The sequence below is a fragment of the Pogoniulus pusillus genome, chromosome 8, assembly GCF_015220805.1.
Source record: "Pogoniulus pusillus isolate bPogPus1 chromosome 8, bPogPus1.pri, whole genome shotgun sequence".
Lineage (NCBI taxonomy): Eukaryota > Metazoa > Chordata > Aves > Piciformes > Lybiidae > Pogoniulus > Pogoniulus pusillus.
This window is the reverse complement of record NC_087271.1, coordinates 31,082,746-31,095,862: the sequence shown is the minus strand read 5'-3', so window position 1 is coordinate 31,095,862 and position 13,117 is coordinate 31,082,746.

Here is a 13,117-nt window from a genome sequence, read left to right as displayed (position 1 = left end):
CTTTCAACTCCTCCTTTTATCGATTTAAGGGTGAATGAAATCAGCATTTGGACTTCTGTTGAAATGTTTAAGGGGGGATCATTATTGCGGAGCTCAAAATGTTTTCTGCCACAATAGTGTCCAGTGTCCTGCCTTGGAAAAGGGACAGATTAGACTTTCTGTGCCTAAATCGCTTTGTTAGTGGCCTTTGTACAGGAAAAGTGACTTAGGTTGCTCCACTGACAAGCTCTTTAGCAGCTTAACATCTGTGTACAGTCCTTAGTGCACTGGGAGGCCTGGAGCTGGCCAGCACAAACTGAGATCAAAGCTGGGCCCAACAGGAAAGTGTTGTGCAAAGTATGAAGTAGACACAATGACTTCATCCGATTTCTTTTTGCCTTTTCATTTGAAAGTTTGCTGTTGATGTTTTAAGGCTGACATGGCTCAAGCATGTTTCTTAAGGCCAGAGAAATGAGAGCCTCGTGTTGATGTCCACTGATGAGGAACTGAAGCAGTCAAAGCCATGAGTTTATTGCAGTCACACAGGTCATCATTTTCTGTATTTTAGTCCAGAATACTTTCTTATGTACTTATGGCTGAGCAGTAACCATATAGCAGCTGTTACTCAGTAGCAAAGCTCCCAAACTTTTGAAAGTGCAGTGTGTCATGCTTGCAGCAATCCCATGGGCTAAGGCTCTAGAGGGTAAAGGAGCCCAAGAAAGTTGGCTATTTTTAAAGACCACTTCCTCCAAGCCCAAGCTAGGTGTGTTCCCTTGAGTAAAAATCAGGTAGACATGCATGGTTGAATAAGGAGCTCCTGAAGGAAATCTCAGGGAAGAAGGAATTGGAGTTCATGGAAGAAGGGATTGGTCACTTGAGAGAATGATAGAGAAGTAGTGAGGGCTTGTAGGAGCCAAAGCCCTCTTGGAACTGAAGCTGGCAAAGGAAGTAAAACAGAACAAGAAAGGCTTCTTCAAATACATCAGAAGAAAAAGGAAGAATAGGGAAGGTGTAGGGGCACTGCTGAACGAGGAGGCAGCCTTGATAACTGAGGATGCAGAGCAGGCAGAGTTGCTGAATGCATTCTTCACTTCAGTCTTTACACCAAGGGCTGAACTTCACTATGTACTCCAGACCCTGGATGAAGGAGAGGAAGCCTGGAGGAGGGAATGCTCCCCACTGGTCGCTGCAGACTGGGTCAGGGATCAATTACACGAACTGAACATTCACATGCCCATGGGCCCTGGTGGGATGCACCCAAGGGTGCTGAGAGAACTGGCTGACGTTATCACTCTACCACTCTCCATCATCTTTGCCAAATCATGGCAGACAGGAGAGGTGCCTGAGGTCTGAGTGTCTCACCTGCTCCCTGTAATAGGACAAGGAGCAATGGATGAATGGATGTAAGTTGCAGTATAGGAGGTTCCACCTCAACACAAGGGAGAACTTCTTTCCTGTAAGGGTCATAGAGCACTGGAACAGGATCCCCAGAGAGGTTGTGGAGTCTCCTTTTCTAGAGACTTTCAAGGCCCATCTGGGTGCATTCCTCTGTGACCTGAGCTAGATTGTGTGGTCCTGCTCTGGAAGGTGGTTGGACTCGATAATCTCTTTGGGTCCCTTCCAACCCCTGACATCCTGTGATCATCCTAGTGGTAATAAATCATTCCCACTCAGAGAAATGCTGGTTTTATTGAGAACAACAACATTATTTCCAGGAAGCAACTGGCTTATAAACAAGTCCTTTTTGTTTGTTTGGCAGACTTGATCAAATACTTGATTAACACACTTTTATGGCAGATTAATCTGCTCCATTCAAAAGTGAAAGGGAAAATGCTGCTTATATGTGTAGAGACTTTGCTGCTCTCTTTCTTCCCTCTTAGGGCAGAATAAACATAGTATTTTGTTGGCCATAAAACTGTACCTCCCAACATATCAACATAAATATTTCATATGCCACTCTTCCTTTTGGTGGTACTATTAAAAATTGAAGCCAGGTCTTACTGGTTAAGCCTTGCATGCTTTTCATCCAATTCATTCTTCCAAAAGAAATATCTTTGATAGCATCTATTTTCTAGAGCAGCTGTTAAACATCTCCAGATCTCCCATCAATGTCTCAGGCATGCCAAGCCCTTGTTCATTATCACCATGACCACATTGCTATTCTTAGCAAAGACTCTCCTTTGCAGAACAGCAGCCTACACTGCTGTGGCAGGAGTCCACTTACTAATTTACAGCTCCACCCACTAAATGCTGTCGTGAATTATAAACTACCCAAGTAATCCATGTATTTTTAACAGCCTTAATTTTGTCATCGTGCCTGTTTATAAAAGTCAAAGAGGTTTGGTTTTTTTGAGGGCAGAAATGCTAAGCTGGCATTTCAGGTTATTCTCGGGACATTGGCTGCTCCCCCACAGTAAGGTTTCCTCCTCCTAGGGAAAAAAAAATCAGTACATCAGTATGTTGCTGTTGTGGAGGCAGGGAATTAACGTCACTGAGTCAGGAATATATAGAAAAACAGAATTATTTTATTTTCCTTAAACCCTGCCCCCAAAACTATGTACCAAAATTAATTTAGTTTAATTAGCAGACTCAGTTTCATTGAGGATATCTTATAAAGGATACTATTAGATAAATTTGACTATTTTAGAAGTCAGGAAATGGAAAAGGCTAAGCTATAAACACAGCTTTTGCCCACTATTGATCAGGCTGAGCAGAAAGTTTACTCACAGGTGAGCCAGGCTGTCTGAGAGAAAGGTGGGTCCAGATGCTTGTCAGCTCTCTCTCTTTCAAAAGACATGTGAGACTCGTTAAGCCTATTAAGCTTGCACAGAAGGGAGGTCCAGTCCCTCAAGAGCTTGTCCTTCACAGCTTCAGAGGACTTTCTCTGCAGGAACTATCCAGGTGGGGGAGAACGCTAAGGGGGGGAACCCCAAAGCCGGCAGTACCCCAATATTGATACTTTTCCTAGACAAAGAGTCGAGTTGCCATTTCCTAGGTGTGAAGACCACAGCCAATCCCCAGCCCGATTCCAGCTTGGGCATTGCAGGGGGCACCCCTGCTGCTGGAAGGATCCTTTGCTCTGCCCCCTTCAAGCCTGCAGGGCAGGGGGGGAAGCAGGTTTTTCATGCCTTTCCTCTCCTATTCAAACCACAGTGTGAGAGGAATTTGGGATATCCAGGACTTCAGGGGAGTTGCAGAATGCAAACTGTTTTGAACCACTCTTTCATTCTCTCTCATGAGGGAAAAACCTTAAGAAATCTCAGTATCACAGTATCACCAAGGTTGGAAGAGACTTCACAGATCATCAAGTCCAACCCTTTACCACAATTCTCAAGGCTAGACCATGGCATCAAGTGCCACATCCAATCTTGCCTTGAACACCCCCAGGGACAGTGACTCCGCCACCTCCCCGGGCAGCCCATTCCAGTAGCCAATGACTCTGTAGAAAAAGCCCAGCCTGGGAGCTTTCAAGTCTTTGTGAAAATCCTTTGCCAGAGTACGAGCAAACTTTTCTGATTTTGCTTTATTTCCAAATTGTTTCTGAATTTCTTACCATGCAATCAAGTAATAGGCTTTGTTCTTTATAAACCACATAAAAAATGGTAATGACATCAAAGAATCATAAAATCAACCAGGTTGGAAGAGACCTCCAAGATCAGCCAGGCCAACCTAGCACCCAGCCCTGTCCAATCAACTAGACCATGGCACTAGGTGCCTCAGCCAGGCTTTTTATGAACACCTCCAGGACTCCACCACCTCCCTGGGCAGCCTATTCCAATGCCAATCACTCTCTCCGGGAAGAACTTCCTCCTAACATCCAGCCTAGTCCTCCTCTGGCACAACTTGAGACTGTGTCCCCTTGTTCTGTTGTTGGTTGCCTGGCAGAAGAGACCAACCCCCACCTGGCTACAGCCTCCCTTCAGGTACAGCAATGAGGTCACCCCAGAGCCTCCTCTTCTCCAGGCTAAACACCCCCAGCCCCCTCAGCCTCTCCTCATAGGGTTTGTGTTCCAGGCCTCTCACCAGCTTTGTCACCCTTTGCTGGACACGTTCCAGTATCTCAGCATCTCTCTTGAATTGAGTAGCCCAGAACTGGACACAGTACTCAAGGTGTGGCCTGACCAGTGTTCCATATCTACATGCCACTGATACAGCTGGTTTATTGTGTTGGTATGGGTTTTTTTAATTTGCTTGCATTGTAGAAGAGATGACATTTGAGCTTAAGTGGAATTTCACCCACAGTCTGATAGTCATAAACAAGGCAGGACTGGACGTGGCACTTGGTGCCATGGTCTAGCCTTGAGCTCTGTGGTAAAGGGTTGGACTTGATGATCTATGAGGTCTCTTCCAACCTTGGTGATACTGTGATACTTAGCTCAAAGCACACAGGTGACCCTTTTGGGACAGTCAGTAATTCAAAAGCCAGCTTTTTTGCCTAGAGAAACTCCCTGGCTTGCCATACTGGATAATAGCTTGATAATCAGTACAATTATATGATGTAAAACATAAAATCCACCTCACATCTTTCCAACTCCAGAGCTTGAGCATAGTTTCATAGGGCAAGGATAATGGCCCTGTGTCAAGGTCCAGAGAACAGAGATTAACAATATCTCTGTCCAGGGGAGCAAGATATGTTCTTATGGATTCTGTGTTGTGAAATGAAGGTGCAAATGAGACCAGATATCACCATGAAACTATTTAGTGAAGGATAAGGTTGGCCAAACAGAGGAAGAGAGGGGGAAGGGGGAGAGAGATATAAAAAGAACGACAGAGAAGAGAAGAAGCAGGGAAGAAAAAGAGCTGTGATCATATTACCCTCAGATGCTTGCATTTCTGTTAAGTGTAAGCTGAGTCATCTTGTTTATATTGCAAGAATTTTATCTCTAAGTATATATATATACATTTAATCCCATTTCTTTCACTTTCAAATAGATATCTTTTATTAAACCTTGCTTTACTAAGATTATAGTGTAGGGTAAATTTCACATGGATGTTTCTGAAGTTAGTAACCCTATATTTCTCTGTAGAGAAAAATGAAGTTCAGGTTCTATAAATGGAGAGTTCAAATATTGTTCTGACGTTTACTGATGATGTTCCAACCCTTAGTAACTTAATGTTCTCAAGCACTTGTGTGTTTTATAAAGCATTTATGACTCAAAAATAGATTTTTAAACACTTCTTGCTTGTATTTCATGGGAGATTTCCCTGGACAGAATCATTCAGAGGAGCTTGCTGATTTTTCTTGCACTATGCACATAGAATAACAGAAGGGAAATGTGGTTGTCTTCTAATGATGTATTTCTGGCAGTAGACCCATCATCCCAAGATCTGAAGCAAAGCTCCTTAGAGTGGAATAAATCCCACTAACAGGAGAAAAACCTCCACACTCTTGTTTTGTGGAAGACATCCTTTGAATCCTGCTATATACTGCTTGTTTATAGCATTCTTGGCATGGTTCCACTCTCAAATTTAGTGTGCTTAAGCAGTACTCTTATCCACTGTGGGTGCTGGGAACAGAGGTCTCCACTGCAGTTCCTGCTTTTTCCTAAGATATCACTTGCTAGGATTCAGCTCTTTTGGATTCAGTTGCCAAGCTAATGTCTGGAAACAGAATGACTTTATGACTTATATACAGTAAGTCTTGTTTCTTTCTAGGAGTGTTAATTCTTTCTCAGTTGTTGGCATCATACCTGGATTTGAATGGAGAGTATCAAGAATTCTATGATTCTGTGATTCCATGAATTTCGCTTCTGTCTCCTCACTATATTTAATGAACTAAAATTCTGTATTGAAATAGGAATGTTCTGTATTAACATAGGAATGTTCTGTATTAAAATAGGAACTTTGCTCCACCCATTCAGTTCTCCCCTCTTTGGACCACTTTCCAGTATCAGACTAATGGGAAAATAGTCTCTCTCTCTGGAAGGTGTATTTTATGAAGGTGCTTTATTTGAACGGTCAAAGTGTGAAAAATCCAAATGCCCAATGTGATGGTTTGGGTGTTACCCACCCCCACACACATTTAAGAAAATCACCCAGACTAGACTCAGCCCAGCTGGAAATTAGAGCAGAGCTTTATATTTACAGCTTAGCTGAATATTCAAGCAGGTATTTACAATATGTACAGCTATAGACAGAAATATACAACTTTAAAAAAGTAATACAGAAACACAGCAGCCCTCCCAGAAACCAGAGTCCCCAGGAGGGGCTCCCAACCACCCTTCCACCTCCTTTCCACCCCTCTAAATTATCACAGACTTTGCCTTATGTTCAAGGTGAGTTTGGAGAATCAGCTGGGGGGGGGGGGGGTTAGGAAGCAGATGGATTAGTTACACAGACAGCAGGTTAGAGAGAGAAGGGAGGCAGCCAAAGCCAAAGAGCAGCTCTGTTACCTGTGTTTGTGCTCTTGTTTTCATACATCTCAGCAAGCCTATGAGTGAAGTAGACATCACCACTGTTTCCTTTTTACAGCCTATAATCTAATTTTTCTCACTAAAATACCCCAGCTAAGCTCAAACTAGCACATCCAAGGACTCTGATTTTGACTCAGCCCTCTAAGCACCCTTTCTCATTGTGCCTTTTGGCAAACTCACCTTACACTTGATCTAACCACTCTCTACAGCTTCTAAAAGGACATCTTGATAATTTGGTTGTCCTTTCTTTGAGCAATGTAGAAACTTTTGATGTGACTTCCTTCTTTCAAGCTTTTTTTCCAGGCAGGAATGGACACATTTTCTAAAGCCTGCTTTGGAATTTAGATCAGAGTTCTGTTACAAATACCTTTGTGCACATTAGAGTTTAACACCTCAGGTTCTCTATTCACTGCAGCTGCAACATGCCAAGCGAAGCTGTGACTTAGCCCCAAGATTTGTTGTACATTTCCATTTTGTCTTTGCTTTACATCCTGCTATTTACATTAGCTGTGGGAGTTTCAGAATCTCTGGAGGATGTACATCCTAGGGATTATGTGATTCTACAGTGAACACTTTGTTTTGAATAGCCATTTCACTCTTCTCACAAATGGCATATTTCAGTGACAGCTGTAATTGGGCCAATCAAGTACTGCAAACAAGACAATCAAGCCAAAAAGACTGCAGTGGGAATGCAGTAATTATCCTAGAGTGCTAGTTTTTCCCCTGTTTGCCCAAATCTGACTGGAAAACTGTAACAGCAACTGCCCACTGTTATGGTAGAACTGACAGGCCCAAAATTGGCTTATACATGTCCTGCCTTGCCTAGGCATGCTTTTCTGCTCCACCAGAGAGACAAGTGTGGGAAACAGACACAAAAGAACACAAAGGAACCTGGAGCCATTGAGTCTATGCACTCTGGCCTGCCCAGGGTCCTGTGGTAAACAAGGTACACACACTCGGCTTGTGCAAAGCCTGTGCTTTGCCCAAATTAGGGAAAAGCAAGCTTATGGCTTTGCCTAATCTGGTAAGGTTTGGCTAACTGACATCCTGATTGGCTATTCTGTGTCCAAAGAGCACTTAATCTCAGCCCACAGTGATAAAAGGAGATACACAGGTGGATGACGTGCTTTGCTCCCCTGCTTTTCTGCTGTGCTCTCTCTGCTGTGCCCAGCCCTGCTGCTCTTGCACACTGCCTTCTTGTTTGCTGGTAAACTCCACTGCTGCGAGTTACCAGGAGCAGACCCTGGATGTCTGCACGTGATCAGCCTGTGTGGCCAGCATGACATCGTGCTGAGACTGCACAACATCTGCCTCTACACCTGAAGGTCCTGCTTAGAAGTCCTGGACATGCATACAGATTGTCCAGAAGAAGTCAGGAGACAAGATCAGAGATTGTCTGCATCCTTTCCCCAGAAGCCAGGAAGATTCAAGCCTCAACATCCAACAAGACAGAGTCCTCTGAAAGCATTTGGGCACTGTCTGGACTGTGGCTAAGCCCCACAAGTCAGGTGACAATAATCTGTGAGTAAATGCTTCAATGCCTCTTTGTAATTCTCCATTGCCTTCTGCCATAGAGCAGAAAGAGCTTCTTGAGTCCATCTAGTGGGCAAGCAGCATATTGACTGCAAGCAGCATTTGACCACAGGAATCTTCTCTTCCAGTTCAGTTAATGTTTATGTATTTTGCTGGTTACTACTAGATCTAGATATTATCCATAGAATGTTTCCATGACCACATAAGAACATAAATATTATTAAAATTAGTGGTTGGGGGTCATGAGAGTTCTGAATAGCAAAATTAATAAGCAGTATTGCTTTTGGAAAAATACCAGCTCGCATTAATTAATTTCCCCCTCTGCAACACCCTCCTTAATAGATTCTCTAGAAATCTTCTTACTTATGCAGCACCATTCTAAATTTGCTGGGTTTTCCTTTTTTTTTTTTTTTTTTTCTTGGCAAAGACTTATGTTGTAAAATCTTACAGTATCTGGACTCCCAGTGTCATTTACTCAAATGGGGAAAAGTGCATTTTACTGTAGCTATTACTGCCTCAGTAAATATTTGTTTATAGTATCATAGAATCATATAATTGACCAGGTTGGAAGAGACTTCCAAGATGATGCAGTCCAACCTGTCATCCAGTCCAATCAACTAGACCATGGCACTAAGTGCCTCATCCAGGCTTTTCTTGAACACCTCTGTGGATGATGGCTCCACCACCTCCCTGCACAGCTCATTCCAATGCCAATCACTCTCTCTGTCAAGAACTTACTCCTAACATTCTGCCTATACCTTCCCTTGGAACAACTTGAGGCTGTGTCCCCTTATTTTTTTATAGAATCATAGAATCGTAGAATCAACCAGGTTGGAAGAGACCTCCAAGATCATCCAGTCCAACCTAGCACCCAGCCCTATCCAATCAACTAGACCATGGCACTAAGTGCCTCATCCAGTCTTTTCTTGAAGACCCCCAGGGACGGTGCCTCCACCACCTCCCTGGGCAGCCCATTCCAATGCCAATCACTCTCTCTGTGAAGAACTTCTTCCTAATATCCAGCCTATACCTACCCTGGCACAACTTGAGGCTGTGTCCCCTTGTTCTGTTGCTGGTTGCCTGGCAGAAGAGACCAACCCCCACCTGGCTACAGCCTTCCTTCAGATAGTTGTAGACAGCAAATAGTGAACCTTATACTTCATTTTGTGTGTCAGGCTTCAGTTCCCAAAGTAAGAAGAGATGCATCTTAGGACTAAAGACATGGATAAATTATTTAAGGTTGCCATCCAAGATTGGCAGATATGATTTCAGCTTTCAGTGATTTGCCATCTGCTTTCCTCTGGGATGATATAAATTGAGTGCCTACAAAAGAAGATCATAATGAAGGCTCACATACACTTGCAAAGTTCTGTTAAAGAACATATGGATTACAGAAATCCTGCTAGGATGAATACTCAAGCAGTTTGTTTCGGTTGGGTGGCTAGGTGTGGGATGGGTAGTTTTAGGTGCAATGTTTGACTGCACTGTCAAGTTGCTCTAAGAAGGAGATTATTTCTTATACGATAGATGAGGCTTCTGGTGGGGCATGTGAGATGTGGTCAGACTTCCTGAATTTTCTTACCATTGTAGGTATTTGATCAGCCATTCAGAAGCTTAAGTTCTGGAATTTAAAAATCTGGAGTTAATTATCCTTCCTTAATGTTTATCCCACTGGAATGGATTAATCATCCTTTGAACTAGATTGTTTCCATACTGATACATCACTCAAGATTAGTTTAGGTTTATTAAGATTTTATTAACTAAAAATCCATAGGCCATTAACAAAGGCTGTCAGCACCAGTCTCAGACATTTGCTTCAAAGCAGTAAACTCTTCTCAGTAAGATGCTGTGTTTGTTCTGCTTCTGCAATGGCTTTAGATGGTGTTCTGTTTGCTCATGGAAGGTGCTCCTGGCCACCGCTAGCAAAGAATACTAGCAGAGAATATGCTTCCAGTGCCCAGAGATGAAAGGACACATGGTGGCATTTGCTAGTATGAGAAATGTAACCTATGTGGACATGTAACACGTTTCAGACACATACACAAACATAAAATAGATGTGATCAAAGTGTGTCTATACTTGTGGTTGCAGTTATTGTGCCCTCATTTTGTATGGCTTATCTGCTATTGCCAGCTAAATGAAATGATACTCCCATGCAGAAGTATGTCTAGAATGTTTGGCTTTGTTCCTCTACTTTGCTTCTCTTCCTTATTTAATGTGATGGTTTGGGTGCTACCTGCACTCCCCACTCTTATGAAATCACTCAGACTAGACTCAGCCGAGTTGAAAATCAGAATAAAGCTTTATATTACAGCTGCCAGAATGCACTGAAGAAAATGCTCAGAAGCAGTCTTGAATATTAGCTGCAATTTTAGAAAGAAAGGACTCTGAAAAACATTTTGGCTCAGCAGTGTTTATTTAAAAAGGTGTTTCTTGTACCTGTCAGTATGTGACTTCTGACAATTCACTAGGGACTGGCACAAGACCACTGTTTAACAGCTCATGTGAGGGATGGCGTGGCTGAGATTGCAGCATTTGTACCTTCCTCTCTAAGGCACTGCACTGCAGTACAGATACTGAATATGATCTCAAATTCTATTTTGGAATTGATCTAGACAGGCTGCTTGTAGTGAACAAGTTTTAGCTAGGACACGTAGTCCATTTCTTATTTGGGAATTGTGTGTGAACATGTTATATGAAAAATGCCCTTTTGCTTTCAAAATGTTTTAACAAACATACCACTATTAATATTACTGGCAGAATCAGTTGTCTAGTCTGTGTAGTTTGGTGTTCTGCATCTGGAGGTTGTCTTTGTTGAATACATTAGAAGGAAGCTGAGGAAGCTCTGTAGCAAAGACTTGGTCCACCAGGGAAATTTGCTAGCTCTGTGAGTTGTTTGACTAATGTTCTGAGACACAAATACTTGCTCTTCCTTCTGATGTATGGTACTATTTAGCATTGTGAAGGCCTGAGGAAATTCAGTTGCAGGAACTTATGCTGTGGACAGACTGTAAAGAGAGAATTCCAGTTCATTTTAAAACCAAGATTTAGAGTGGTCTCAAAGCCTTGAACTTCTCTATTTGAATGCTCTGCTATTTAAGGCATATTGTAAAGGTAGTTTTCCTCTTATATAGCTGTGTGGAAAGCGCACAGGATGATTCTAAGTTGGGGAAGTACACCAGGCTTTCTTGTGCAGGGTTAGGAATGTGCCGAAGTATTTCTGTGAGGCAAGGTAAAAGATGGGAAGTTGTCTGTATGGGGATATACTGACAGTGAGCTGCATCCAGGAAGTACATGCATTAAGCTGAAAATATAGCAATAAAAAAAAACCCTAATTCTGAGTTTTATACTTAGGGGTGACTCAAGTTAAAACACTGACTTAGTGTGGGTTTTGTTTTCTGAGTTACACCTTTTGTTTAAATTTCCTGAGCTGAGAAAGAAGAGCTGGCTTTGTGTGGATGGCAGAAGAAAAGTCAGAAACTGCACGTGCCTTTCTATACTTCAAAACAATACTTAAGTGACATGTATTTGTTTTGCTTGGTGCCATGGTACTAGTATAAAAATAACCTTTGTTGAACTGTAAAATGAACACATTTTATCTGGATGAAATAATTGGAAATGAATTAAAAATAATCAACTTCCTCAACTGATGGAAGAAGTCAGTATTCTTTCTTTCGTGCACAAAAGGAGTAATATTTCTTTGCTTATCAGCAAATGCTATGCAGCAGTCTCATAGAAGGGAGTTCTGCTTAATTATAACTACGGACCACACATTTACTGCTATATGTGAAGTGTTGGTAAGGGTAGATAAGATAAATGTAGTAGTCAAATGAACAGAAATTTCAAGAGACCTTTTTTTTCCTATGTCAGTTTTAATGATTCTCATGGTCACACTGTGAAGTGCAGTTCAAGGTCTTGAAACTCTGGCTGCTATGAAGGCAGAACTACTGATTTCAGTATATCTCGTACCCAGAGTTTGTTTGCAGACAGAATGGCTAAAGGTGTGTGCACAGTGTTTGTTCCTGTGTATAATGCAGGTTTCTTTCTGAAATCCACCACTTAGTGTCATGGTCTAGTTGATTGGTTAGGGCTGGGTGATAGGTTGGACTAGATGATCTTGGAGGTCTCTTCCAACCTGGTTGATTCTATGATTCTATGATTCTATGATTTACAGGTTAGCACAATATACAAGCAGGTATTTACAATCTATACAGCTATAGACAATAATATACAAGTTAAAAAGGTAATACAGAAACACAACAGCCCCCCCGGAAACCAGAGTCCCCAGGAGGGGCTCCCAACCACTCTTCCACCTCCTTTCCACCCCTCTACCTTATCCCAGACTTTGCCTTATGTTCAAGGTGAGTTTGCAGAATAAGCCAGGGGGGATAGAAAGCAGAAGGATTAGTTAGAAAGCAGGTTAAGGAGAGAAGTGCATGGAGCCAGAGCCAGAGAACAACCCTGTTATCTATATTTATGTTCTTGTTTTAATCCATCTCAGCAAGCCTATGAGTGAAGTAGACATCACCACTGTCTCCTTTTCACAGCCTATAATCTAATTCCTCTCACTAAAATACCCCAGCTAGGCTTAAACTAGCACATTTAAAAACTATTTTTGCACAGAAAAAATTTGAACTTCAGTGTTTTTTACTTGGAGCTTATCTGCAACTTTCCCCACACATCCTCAGACATGCTGTTGTTCTTAGTTGAGAATGGGCAGAGTCCAAGGGGATGGGGTTCAATAGCTCCAAGTGCCAGTGCTGCACTTTGGCCACAACAACCCCATGCAGAGATACAGGCTGGGGTCAGAGTGGCTGGAGAGCAGCCAAACAGAGAGGGATCTGGGGGTGCTGATTGATACCCGCCTGAACATGAGCCAGCAGTGTGCCCAGGTGGCCAAGAGAGCCAGTGGCATCCTGGCCTGCATCAGGAATGGTGTGGTCAGCAGGAGCAGGGAGGTCATTCTGCCCCTGTACTCTGCACTGGTTAGACCACACCTTGAGTACTGTGTTCAGTTCTGGGCCCCCCAGTTTAGGAGGGACATTGAGATGCTTGAGCATGTCCAGAGAAGGGCAACGAGGCTGGGGAGAGGCCTTGAGCACAAGCCCTATGAGGAGAGGCTGAGGGAGCTGGGATTGTTTAGCCTGGAGAAGAGGAGGCTCAGGGGTGACCTCATTGCTGTCTACAACTAC